Source organism: Pristis pectinata, chromosome 2 (assembly GCF_009764475.1).
Source record: "Pristis pectinata isolate sPriPec2 chromosome 2, sPriPec2.1.pri, whole genome shotgun sequence".
Classification (NCBI taxonomy): Eukaryota; Metazoa; Chordata; class Chondrichthyes; order Rhinopristiformes; family Pristidae; genus Pristis; species Pristis pectinata.
In genome coordinates this window covers 80,136,359-80,149,414 of record NC_067406.1, presented here as the reverse complement: position 1 = coordinate 80,149,414, position 13,056 = coordinate 80,136,359, and the positions used below count along the sequence as shown (strand labels likewise).

Here is a 13,056-nt window from a genome sequence, read left to right as displayed (position 1 = left end):
TGCTGCAGAAGGAAACACTCAACCAAGGTTTCATGTACAAGTTTTGTTGGACGTGGCTTTAGATACACAATGAAATTCAACAACCGAGACACAAGAGATTTAACAACATTTTACTGTTGGTTTTAATTCCATTTTCATTCAAAGATGAAAGTTAAAAGAACTCTAACCAAGATGAGAGCACATCAAGTTTAATATTGTTCAATTTTAAGTTTCAATAAACAGGAGCCTCATTACTTAAATCTCATCATCTGGTACTCTGGAGAACAACAGGGCTTGTAGCAATTTCAATTAGTAGTTTATAACATAAAACATTACTCTTCATGAAAAGTGTGATGTATATTTGGTAAAGTTTCACTGGAGATTAACTGGTTTCTTGATGGTCATTACAAATACAACTTATTTTCCACTCAACTTAAAAATCAATGAAGAATATACATCTGGGAAAGGAGCCACTTTTCATTCATAAACCTCAGCTAGGGGTGCTCTTAAAGTAACACAAACATCATTCCAAGGATGACGAAAGTAAAAGATCATAATGAATGTCAACAGGAGGTTCAGTTATTCTTTTGGCAGGATAACAATTACAAATGAGGTCAACCATTCAACCATCCATAGATCCTGAAACCTCTTTCCAAACTACCACTGCAGCATCTTATTTCTGAATGAATCCAGTGATTTTTGCCATGAAGACAAGTCATTTCTAATTCAAGTGATGGCACCAGAGAGTGGCAGCAGCCCCCAAGGGAACAATAAAATATTCCCATTCTTACCCTTTAAAGCCAAAATCTGCAGCCACAATGACTGTGGTAATGAACTTTGCTTTAAGTCACTTAAAAGTATTAGCAATCTTAGATAGCTAGATAAACCCAAGAGACTTGGCGGAGGAAACCACCCAGAAGGCACGTTCAGCCCCTGGAAGTGGCGGGGAGGCCTTCATTGTGCCAGAAAAAAACTTGGTCACTGGGGAGGGCTTCAGGTAAACCTGAAGTGTCGGGGCTTGCCAACCACCACCACCCACTCCCCCCCCCCCCCCCCACCACCACCACAGCATCCTTCTGGTTAATGTGCAGTCATTAGAAAACAAGATAGCAGTCTTGCTCTGAGGTCTTCTATATCAGACAGATGAGAAACCACTGTGAACTCTGTTTCAGAGACATGACCCACCCGCAGCCCTCTACACATGGGTCTCCAGCCTGAGGATGTCACCATCCATTGTGTGGATCAGATGGCGGTGTCAGGTAGAAGCTGAGGCAGCAGCATTTGCTTCTTAATCAACTCGACATGGTGCGCAGATGTGGCGATTTTGCCTCAGTGCTGCTCCCCCAACTTGGAGCATCTGCTGGTCAAGGGTTGTCCATAGTATCTGCCAAGGGAGTTCTCAGTCGTTATCCTGGTCGCCGTATACATCCCACACCCCAGGCAGGTATCAAGTGGGCACTAGAAGAATTGAGCACCATGATTAACAGGTACGAAATGTGGAGGTTGTTTAGGGAGTACTTGCATGGGGGGTTCTGGATAGGTTTGCCCCATTGAGGCAGGGTAAGGATGGTAGAGTGAAGGAACTGTGGTTGACAAGAGACGTAGAACATCTTGTCAAGAGGAAGAAAGAAGCTTACCCAAGGTTTAGAGAGCATGGATCAGACAGGGCTCTGGACAGTTACAAGGTAGCCTAGAGGGAGCTTAAGAAAGGACTTAGGAGAGCTAGAAGGGGGCATGAGAAGGCCTTGGCGAGAAGGATTAAGGAAAACCCCAAGGCATTCTACACACATGTGAAGGATAGGAGGATGACTAGAGTGCAGGTAGGACTGATCAGGGATAAAAGAGGAAATATGTGCCTGGAGTCAGAAGAGGTAGGGGAGGTCCTTAATGAATACTTTGCTTCAGTATTCACCAGTGAGAGAGACCTTGACATTTGTGAGAATGGCATACAACAGGTTGACACGCTAGGGCACATCAACGCAAGGAAAGAGGATGTGCTGGAACTTCTGAAAAGCATTAGGATAGGTTAGTCACCAGGGCTGGACGGGATATATCCAAAGTTATTACGGGAAGTGAGGGAAGAGATTGCTGCGCCTTTGGCGATGATCTTTGCGGCCTCACTCACCACAGGAATAGTGCCAGATGATTGGAGGGTGGCAAATGTTGTTCCTTTGTTTAAGGGAGTAGGGACAACCCTGGGAATTACAGGCCAGTGAGTCTTACTTCAGTGGTGGGCAAATTACTGGAGAAGATTCTTAGAGACAGGATTTATGGGCATTTGGAGAAGCATAGGCTGATTAGGGGCAGTCAGAATGGCTTTGAGGGGCAGGTCATGCTTCACGAGCCTGATTGAATTCTTTCCGGATGTGACAAAGCACATTGATGAAGGTCAAGCAGTGGATGTGGTGTACGTGGATTTCTGTAAGGTGTTTGACAAGGTTCCTCATGGAAGACTCATCCAGAAAGTCAGGAGGCATGGGATCCAGGGAAACTTGGCTGTGTGGATTCAGAATTGGCTCACCCATAGAAGAAAGGGTGGTTGTAGACAGAGCATATTCTGACTGGAGATCAGTGACCAGTGATGTTCTGCAGGGATCTGTTCTGGGACCCCTGCTCTTTGTGATTTTTATAAATGACTTGGATGGGGATGTGGAAGGGTGGGTTAGTAAGTTTGCAGATGACATGAAGGCTGGTGGTGTTGTGGATAGTGTGGAAGGTTGCTGTAGATTACAACAGGATATTGATAGAACGCAGACCTGGGCTGAGAAGTGGCAGATGGAGTTCAACCCGGATAAGTGCGAAGTGATACATTTCGGGACATCGAATCTGAAGGCAGAATACAAGGTTAATGGCAGGACTCTTAGCAGGGTGAAGGAACAGAGGGATAAGGTTAATGGCAGGACTCTTAGCAGGGTGAAGGAACAGAGGGATCTTGGGGTCCACGTCCATAGATCCCTCAAGGTTGCCACGCAGGTTGATAGGGTTGTTAAGAAGGCATACGATGTGTTGGCCTTCATTAGCTGGGGTATTGAGTTCAAGAGCTGCTAGGTAATGTTGCAGCTCTATAACGCTCTGGTTAGACCATACTTGGAAGTATTGTATTCAGTTCTGGTCACCTCATTATAGGAAGGATGTGGAAGCTTTAGAGATGGTGCAGAAGAGATTTACCAGAATGTTGCCTGGATTGGAGAGCATGTCTTATGAGGATAGGTTGAGTGAGCTAGGGCTTTTCTCTTTGGAGAGGAGGATGATGAGAGGTGACTTGATAGAGGTGTACAAGATGATAAGAGGCATAGATTGAGAGGACAGTCAGAGACTTTTTCCCAGGACGAAAACAGCTCACGTGAGGGGGCATAATTTTAAGGTGATTGGAAGGTATAGGGGAATAGAATATGCCACAGTCCTCACCGACTTCATCAAGACCTGTGTGGACTTGTGTGTGCCCACAAAAACATATCGGGTCTTCCCAAACCAGAAGCCCTGGATGAACCAGGAAATTCATTGTCTGCTGATGGCTGGATCTGTGCCGTTCAGGACTGGCAAAACCAGATTTATCATCACTGACACGTCGTGAAATTTGTTGTTTTGCAGTAGCAGTACAATGCAAGACCTAAAAATTACTACAAGTTACAAAAATAAATAAATAGTGCAAAAAAAAGGAATAACAAGGTAGTGTTCATGGACTGTTCACAAATCTGATGGCAGAGGGGAAGAGGCTGTTCCTAGCATGTTGAATGTGGGTCATCAGGTTCCTATATCTCCTCCCCGATGGTAGTAACGAGAAGAGGGCATGTCCTGAATGGCGAGGGTCCTTAGTGATGGATGCTGCCTTCTTAAGGGACACCTCTTGAAGATGTCCTCAATGGCCAAGCATCGTGCCCGTGATGGAGCTGGCTGAGTCTACAACCCTCTGCAGCCTCTTGTGATCCTGCACATTGGAGCCTCCATACTAGGCTGTGATGTAACCAGTCAGAATGCTCTCCACCGTACATCTGTAGAAATTTACAAGCGTCTTTGGTGTAGGTCTCTGGATTGCCAAAACTCTTGGGTCCATCACTAAGGACCCTCACCATCCGGGACATGCCCTCTTCACATTACTACCATTGGGGAGGAGGTACAGGAGCCTGAACACCCACATTCAACGTTTTCAGAACAGCCTCTTCCCCTCCACCATCAAGAATTTGGCAATCCAGAGATCTACAAGAAGTCCATGCATGACTTCCTGAAGGCTATTGCGAGCGCAGAGACAATCCCGGACTAAACTGGAGTCACAGATGGACGCTCGACAGCTGTGGCAGGGCTTGCATGCCATCACCTCCGACAAGGCAAGAATGAAATGCATAAATGGCAATGACATTTCACTCCTTGATGACCTTAATGCCTTTTATGCACATTTGAGGGAGAACAATGCCACACCTGTGCAAGTCCCCACGAGACCCGATGACCCTGTGATCTCAGAGGCAGACGTCAGAACATCCTTCATAAGGGTGAACCGTCCCAAGGCGTTAGGCCCTCATGACATACCTGGTTGAGTGCTAAAAACCTGCACTGACCAACTGACTGAAGTGTTCAGGGACATCTTCAACCTCTCACTTCTGTGGTCCAAGGTTTTCACCTACTTTAAGGTAGCATTAATTGTACCAGTGCCCAAGAAGAGCAGGGTGACCTGCCACAACCACTACGATAGATGCAAGCACCTCCGGACAGTAATGAAGTACCTCAAGAGGTTGGTTATGGCTCAAATCAACTCCTGGCTCAGTTAGGACCTGGACCCACTTCAATTCATCTATTGCCACAATAGGTCTACAGCAGACACTATCTCACTGGCTCTCCACTCTGCTCTGGACCACCTGGAACACATACATCAGGGTGTTTTTCATTGACCATAGCTTAGCATTCAACCCCATCAATCCCTTAAAACTTACCGTCAAGCCCCAAGACCTGGGCCTCTGTACATCCCTCTGCAATTGGATCCTCAACTTCCTCACTGAGGGGCCACAATCAGTGCGGATCAGAAACCTCATCTCCTCCTCACTGACCATCAATACAGATACACCTCAGGGCTGAGTGCTTGGCCCCCTGCTCTACTCTCTCTATACCTATGAATGCGTAGCTAAGCATAGCTCCAACGCCATCTACAAATTCACTGCTTACGCCACTGTTCTTGGGAGAATTACAGATAGGTGATGAGGCAGTGTAGAGGAGTGAGAGAGTCAGCTGGTTGAGTGATGTTGTAACAACCTCGCACTCAATGGGCAGCAAAACTAAGGGACTGTGGACTTTAGGGAGGGGAAGTCAGGCAAGCATGCACCAGTCCTCATTGAAGGGTCTGCGGTGGAAAGGGTGGGCAGCTTCAAGTTCTTGGATATCAATATCAGAGGACCTATCCTGGGCCCAGCACAGATGTATCCACAAAGAAAGCACGCCAGCATCTCTACTTTCTTAGAAGTTTAAAGGAAATTCATCATGTCATCAAAGACTCTGACAAACTTCTATAGATGAATAATGGAAAGCATTCTCACTGGTTGCATCACGGCCTGGTATGGAAACTCCAATGCACAGGAATGCAAAAGGGTACAGAGTGGTAGAATCAGCCAATACCATCACGGGTACAGCTCTTCCCACCCTCGAGAATATCAAGAGGCAATATCTCAGGAAGGTGACATCCATCATCAAGTACCCCCACCATCTGGGCCGTGTCTTCTTCTCATTGCTGCCATCAAGGGGTACAGGAGCCAGAGGACCCACACCTCAAGGTTCAACAACAGCTTCTTCCCCACTGCCATCAAGTTCTTGAACCAACCTGAAAAACACAAATACTACTATATTTCCCTCAACTTACACTAAGTCTATTAAATATATTTTGGTTTATTTTGTCATGCAAGTTATGTATAAATTACAAATACTTAAATTAACCTAATTTATGTTTGTCATGATTGTAATGTACTGTGCTGCTGACAATAAACTTGAATTGTATGAATTACCATTTCTAGCTTGTTCAAATGCCTCTTGTATTCCACTCATGCAGTTTAATTTTTTTTTAAAAAGTGGTTATTTAATACGTTTAATCCTGTTACAACTCTGCCTTACGACAGAAAATTACAGGGTGTTCCCCTCCCCCCCCCCCCCCCCCCCATATAAAAGGGAGGAATGTTAAATCAACACGGCAACTCTTCTACTTTGAATCCAGTGACTTCATGTCTCTTTTTGGGAACTTGAGAATACTGCAGTTAGATCTTTACCTCCTCTGACTATACTGTTTTGGCTTAGCCATTCAAAAATTGTCAATTAGGAAGATACCAAAGCAATGCAAGTCTCTTCTCTCTTTCAGCCTCAACTAAGCTATTTCTGTATTATTCATTTCTCATTATTATGTGTAGCACATCACTGCATGAAATTTCAACTGGCATTATTCCACACACACAGGTCTTGTTCAGTTCATTTTGTAACCAGAGCCTCCTCTAATTCCACTACCCTGCCCAGCTTTGTATCATCCAGAAATCTGACAGTTTTGCATTGAGTTTCTGAATCCAGATCTTTATGTTTAATAAAAACAGCAGTGGTCTCAGCACCAGGTCCTAAAGCACGCCACCTCGGTTATTCCCCTCACGCAACTTCATGAACACCATTTCCCATCCCACAGCTTGGAATTTAAGCAACTTCTTCCACACAACTTTATCAGGAGGCATTTTATCACTGCAGTCAAGCCCATAGCACCGCCATTGTTGATCTCTGTCAAATGATAATTTGAAATAAAACACATAAGAAACATTCCTGAAAAAAAATACACAAGGGCATGCATTTGTTAATGAAAGAGATAATGAATCAGCTATTTTCTCCAAGGACTGAGGAGACTGCCCAGACAAAACATAGCTCTATCAGTCAGATCGTCAGGATAACTTTAGCGTATTGGTCAGTTTGTTTTCAACCTCCATGCCTATGCATTGCAGTGTGAAAGTGAGGAAAGTGCAGGAGGTCAGTTGCCATCTGACCTCCTACTGCACTAGTGGACTTCAGTCAAACTTTAAAAGAAGTGCCTTTGCTAAAACTTGCATTTTTTAAGAAAAACTTAAAGTGATAAGACTAGGGCAAGAATAGTAGAAATGCACTATCTTCACTTTCAGATGGAATAGGTTCTAGAAAAAAAACCAAACAAGCCATAATCTAAAAGCCAAAACATGAAACAGATACACAAAACAGGAGAGATACAAGAATGGAGTGGTAGAGCAAGTGCATGCAAGAGAGTAGTTAAGTACATTGCTGTTACTGCATCAGTGGATGAATTGGAGGTGGTGCCCACAATAAAATCAATTATATACCAAGAAGCCAATTTACTCAATAAGCAGTCTATAAGAGAATAGAGAAAACAAGCTACAACTTTCCCCAGTAAGACAACCTCTCCAGAAATAAATATTTTCTGCTTCTCACAGCAGTCGGGGAAGCAAGCTTAATTGACAGGGGAAATTCACACAGGCAAGATGAAGAGATAGCTCCTAAAAATCAAGTTAAAACTGTAAAGTGATGCAAACTGTGTCTGTAGTAAAACACAGGAAATAAATTTAAGAATACATTGCAGTGAACCAAACAATGGGACTGTAGAAACATGGCTAAAAAAAATCAGGATTGGGAATGAAAAACATTGCACAGTATAATAAAAAGAGACAATACAGCTGTATTGATTAAAGATAACAATGGCAGCAGTAAAAAGGTACATAAATCTGAAACAAGATCCAGATAAAAGGGTAAAGGATCAAATCTCACTAATAGGGTTCTCTACAGATCACCTACTAATTGGGGAAATTTCAAATCACCAAAACAGATTATCCAGAACATGCAAGTACAAAATGGAATGTGGTCCTTAAAATGCACATGATTTATTCCTAATCCAGTATGTACACAGATGATCTCTTGGAAGATGCTGCATGACCTACCAAGCATTTCCAGTATGTACAAAGCCTGACAAGGAAGAACTTGATGTTGGACTTCGTAATAGGCAATGAAGATATAGGAACATCTAAGCAACAGCAACCATATAAAATTATGAAGGGTATAGATCAGATAGACTGCAGGAAGCTTTTCCCCATAGACAAAATGATAGTAAATAAAATGAGAGGACACAGATTTAGATAGAGGGGCTTCCAAGGGGGACCACCTTCACCCAGAGCGTGGCAAGTACCTGGAATGGACTGCCAGACAGTAGTTGAAGCTAGGTCGTTGACAGCATTTAAAGAAGTGTCTAGATGAGCACTTGAATTGCCTAGGTGTAGAGGGCAATGAACCAAATGCTGGGAGATGGGATTAATACGTAAGGGTGGCCACTAGCTGGCATGGGCAAGTTGGGCTGAACAGCCTGTTTCCATGCTGCACAATTCTAAGACAAAACAACTGCAAAGGTTGCAGAAAAGATTCACGAGGTTGTTACCGGAACCAGAGGGCTTGAGTTATAAGGTGAGGCTGGATAGGCTGGGATCTTTATCCCCTGCTGTGTAGGAAGCTGAGCTGTGAACTTAGAGGTTTACAAAATCATGAGGGGCCTAGATAAAGTGGAAGGTCACAGTCTTTTTCCTAGGGAAAGGGAATCTAAAACTAGACGGCATAATTTAAGGGGAGATGGGGAAGATTTAAGTGACTAAATGGGCAACTTTTTTACCCAGGTGGTGGTAGATATATGGAACAAGCTGCCAGAGGAAGTAGAGGCAGATACAATTACAATGTTTAAAAAACATTTGGACAGGATAGAAAAGACCACTAGGGATATGGCCAAATGCAGACAAATAGGACTAGCTCAGATCAACATCTTGGTTGACATGAACGAGTTAGGCCAAAGGGCCTGCTTCCTTGCTCTATGACTCTGACTCACACTGAGGACATAAGTACAATGAAAAAAAATCACTAACATATTAGAGGAAAGCCAATTTGGTGGAACTGAAAATAGACAAGTGTGGTAGCAAAATCATCATGCAAGCAATAGATACAAGGAATCTCACAACAAACAGATCAATCTGAAGTTCTGTAGTCCTACCACAGTACACCATGAATGCTGGTGAACAATTAAACAGTAAACTGAAGTTGATAGCACCAAGAATATCACATCAGCAACAACGGTAGAGCCCAACATGCATTAAAGGGTGAAGCATTCACAACCATAAATACCAGATAGATGATCCACCTCAGCTTTGTCCTAAAAAGATGTTCATCATCATAGAGGCAGCTCTTCAGCTAATTCAATTCGCTCTGCAGGAAATGGCCGAGAACACCAGATGCAGCAAAGGTTGTGGGAGACGCATCTTGGCTGTAAGTCTATGCTTCAGAACTAGTCATACCTGTTGCTGTGCTGTTTCAATACACAGTTACAGCACTGTAACTGTACAACAATGTGGAAAATTGCCCAGCATGTCCCATTCACAAAAAGGAGAGCAAATCCAATCTGGCTAATTAGCACTCAAGCAACAGCAAAATGATGAAAGCTGGTGTTAACAATGCTATCAAGTAGCACTTACTCACAAATAACCTGCCAACTGATGCTCAGTTTGGGTTTCACCAGGACCACTTGGCTCCAGATTTCTTCATAGCCTTAGTCCAAGGACAGACCAGAGAGAACTATGCCAGAGATGCAGAGAGTGATTGCCCTCAGGAAAAAAAAATAGCAGCATTTGACCTTGAGGTATCAAGGTTCCCTGGCAAATCCAAATCAATGGGTATCAAAGGGAAAGCCTTCCAACAGTTGGAGACCCACCTCATAAAAAGGAAGATGGCTGTGGTTGTTGCAGGTTAATCACCCCAGCCCCAGGGCACCACAGCAGGATGTCCTTGGGGCAATAGCCAGCCACCTTGACAGTCTTCCTTCCATAAGGTTGGATATTGGGATTTTCACTGTAATTGCACCATGTTCAATTCCATTCACAAAGATAGAGATCAGAGGGGGAGTGGGATGGAAAATTAAAGTGATGGACAAATGCAAGTCACGATCACCCAAATGGAGGCATGTGTACAAAATGGTCAACAAACGTTTTTGATTTCTTCAGTGTGGAAGAGGCCACATCGTGAACACCCAATGCAGTTTGCTAAATTGGAAGAGTTATGAATGAATTGCTGCTTCACTAAATTTAAATCGGGTGGTTGCTTTGCACAATACCTCAGTTCAGTCCTCAAGGATGACCCAAATTCTCCACCCCACTGTCACTAACCTTTGTCTTTAGCTTTTTAGATTGTATCAATGAATCCCAGTGCAAGCTCAAAGAATAGCCTTATCCTCCAATTAGGTACATTATAGCCCCCAGGTCTTAACACTGAATTTAACAATTTCAGATAACCAGCCTTTCCAGTTTGGAGGAACAGCACCTCATTTTCCTTCTTGGAACCTTGCAGCCTAACAGCACGAACACTGAATTCTCCCACTTTAAGTTATCCCCACCATGCTTCTTCTCTTCTTCCCTTTCCTAGCCTCTTCACCCTCCCTTCTCTCCTTACCTTTGACCCATCTCCCAGTGGATCTGCTCTCCCCTCCTCCCCCACACCTGCCTATCACTATCTCCTACTTGCGTCTACCTATCACTGCCTTGTGCCCACCCCGTCTCCACTCTTTTGTCCACCTATCACTGCTCCGCTTTTCCCTCCTATATATTGGGCTTCCCTTTTTCCTGTCTTCAGTCCTGAAGAAGGGTCCTGACCCGAAACATCGACTGTCTGCTTCTTCCACAGATGCTGCCTGGCCTGCTGAGTTCCTCCAGCATCATCGTGTTTTTCATCTAGATTCCAGCATCTGCAGTCCTTTATTTCTCTTTCCAGTTTGGATCCAGTTAGTTCTGTTGAAATGTCATCAGTATGAAATATAACTGTTTCACACAGAAAACCCCCAACGTTTATTTTTCAAGTGTCCAGCACCTGCTGTGTTTGGCTTCGCCAACAATGCCACTTACAATTCCACTATTTTTTGGCTTTACTTCTAATCCCCACATGTCTTTATTCATCTCTTACTCACATCTCCCCAGGCATATCACCTGCAATTAATAAACCTTCACCTCCTCCTGTATCATCTGATCCCAGACATTTCTGTTATCTCCATCCCTCCCCCTTCTTTACAACCTAAAGCGTGTTTGATTTTTAAGTTTGCATTTTTAGAAACATTGTCCGTTTCCCGTGCTTCCTTCAAAATTATTCTGGATTTTGACAACAGATACAAAACAAACAACGGGGATGAAAATAAGGAACTCGCCGCCACACGGAGTGGTTGAGGTAAAGTGCCTTCATCAATTTCAGGAAGGGCTCCATAAACACCGAGAGGGATTCGAAGGTTACAGAGAATGAAGTTAATGAATGGGAGGAGGCACAAGTGGAACACATGTGCCAACATGGGCTGACTGGGCCAAATGACCCAATTCTGGGCTGTCGATTCCATCCAACACGTACTAACTGCGGGGAATCGTCTAATCGCCGTAACTGACCTAGCTGCTGGGAATTTGGCCAAATTTCGAGCACTCAAAGTTGATTTTTTTTTATCAGTACTGCGGGATTCACAGCTTCATTTGCATTTGAACGTTTCCAACCTAAACACGGCACTCCGATATTTAAATTTCAAATGCACAGATTTTAAGTACGAAAATCCTGGCTCGCAAATAAAATACATTTGGAAACTAACAACCGAGCTTCACCGGCATTGACTCGAGCTCTCGACAGATTTCACCACCTCACAGTGTTTCTTTCTTACATTCCCATTCACAAGACTTTTTCCCCCCCTGCAAGCTAACAACGATGCACCACGGACGCTGCTATTGTAGCTGCCGTACGCTCCGAGACCCCACAAGCTTACTTTTCAACTCTTCCCTCTTGATAAAATCTTCTAAAATACTCAGAAACAAAACTCCTGGGAAATCCTTCTGCAATGCAGAAGGAGCAATCGCCACGGATGATACTCACCAGCCAGCCCGCAGCCCACCTGCCCGCCCTCCCGCCCGTCTATCCAGCCTCGCGCGCTCCTAGCACCGAATTCCAATCCGCGCCGCGCGCTCCAGGCACCGAATTCCAATCCGCGCCGCGCGCACCTCCCCGGACCCCACCGCCGGCGGATGACGTCACACGCACAGAAATCCAGGAGGGTCCCTGTAGTGCGAAGGGGGGAAAAAAACTGAAAGAAGCCTTTTATTTATATCGTGCCATTCACGTCGCTTTCAAACGTGTCCAAGCCTTCAGAGCCAACGAACTATCTTTTGAAGTGTAATTATTGTTGCAATGCAGAAAACAAGGTAGCGAACTTGCACACTCCAAGCTGGCATAAAAATGTCCCAATGATAATGCAATAATGTTATTTTTTTCAGCAATGGTGATTGGAGGATTAGTATTGGATCGGGCACCTGCCTTCTTTTCAACGCCTACTACACCTACCCCGGGGAACAGACAAGGTTTGAAATCTCAAGTGAAATACTTGAACAGAATGTGAGACTGCGACAGACCTCAGTCCCCCCCCCCCGTAGGGAATGAAGGCATGTTAACCTGGCTGCAGTGAATTATTGGAGCATGATTTCCATTCTAAGGCAGGTAGAACCCCAGCTCCGGTTTATTGCCGGCTCTCACGACACCTGCACCACACTGGGTCGAAAAGAGCAGAGGAGACTGGCAAATCCACCCGTTGAGCCACAAACACGGAAGTGAATTAGAAGAAACTGAGAAACTGCGGGCGATTCGATGATCAGCCGGGAGTTGCTTCCCTCCAGAATGTTGCATAGTTGACCATAACAGAAGATCCAGTTTGGTTCAAAGCAGGTAATTGGATGATCTTGGATGACTCACAGGAGAGCAGAAGATTCAGCCCCATTTTCCCAGCAGTTTTGTGAAAAATGCAAAAGAATTTGTTTTAATGAATTGTAATAAATTATATTTTTTCAGACTGCTGGGCATCATCCATTACTGGATGAGCAGATATTTCCACTACTAAATATTAAAGACTATTTGATCCCCTGCACAAATCTATTGCTCTTCTTGGCAAATGTCTGAACATTGGTATCATATTCGATTCCAAATTGATCCATGGATCACATATATTAAACAGGACCTGAGGGGCATCATTTTCCACACAGAGGG

The 13,056-nt window shown here is 44.2% G+C and overlaps 1 protein-coding gene across 1 annotated transcript in view; it reads right to left on the bottom strand.

Annotated features, from left to right (window-relative positions):
- The window catches only part of LOC127583983 (prominin-1-A-like), a 135,780-nt gene extending 123,831 nt beyond the window's left edge, over nt 1-11,949 (bottom strand). Inside the window, 1 exon segment of the mRNA XM_052040461.1 lies at nt 11,896-11,949. The gene's annotated coding sequence lies outside the window, so the exon portion shown is untranslated.
- Between the last annotated feature and the right edge of the window lie 1,107 nt (nt 11,950-13,056).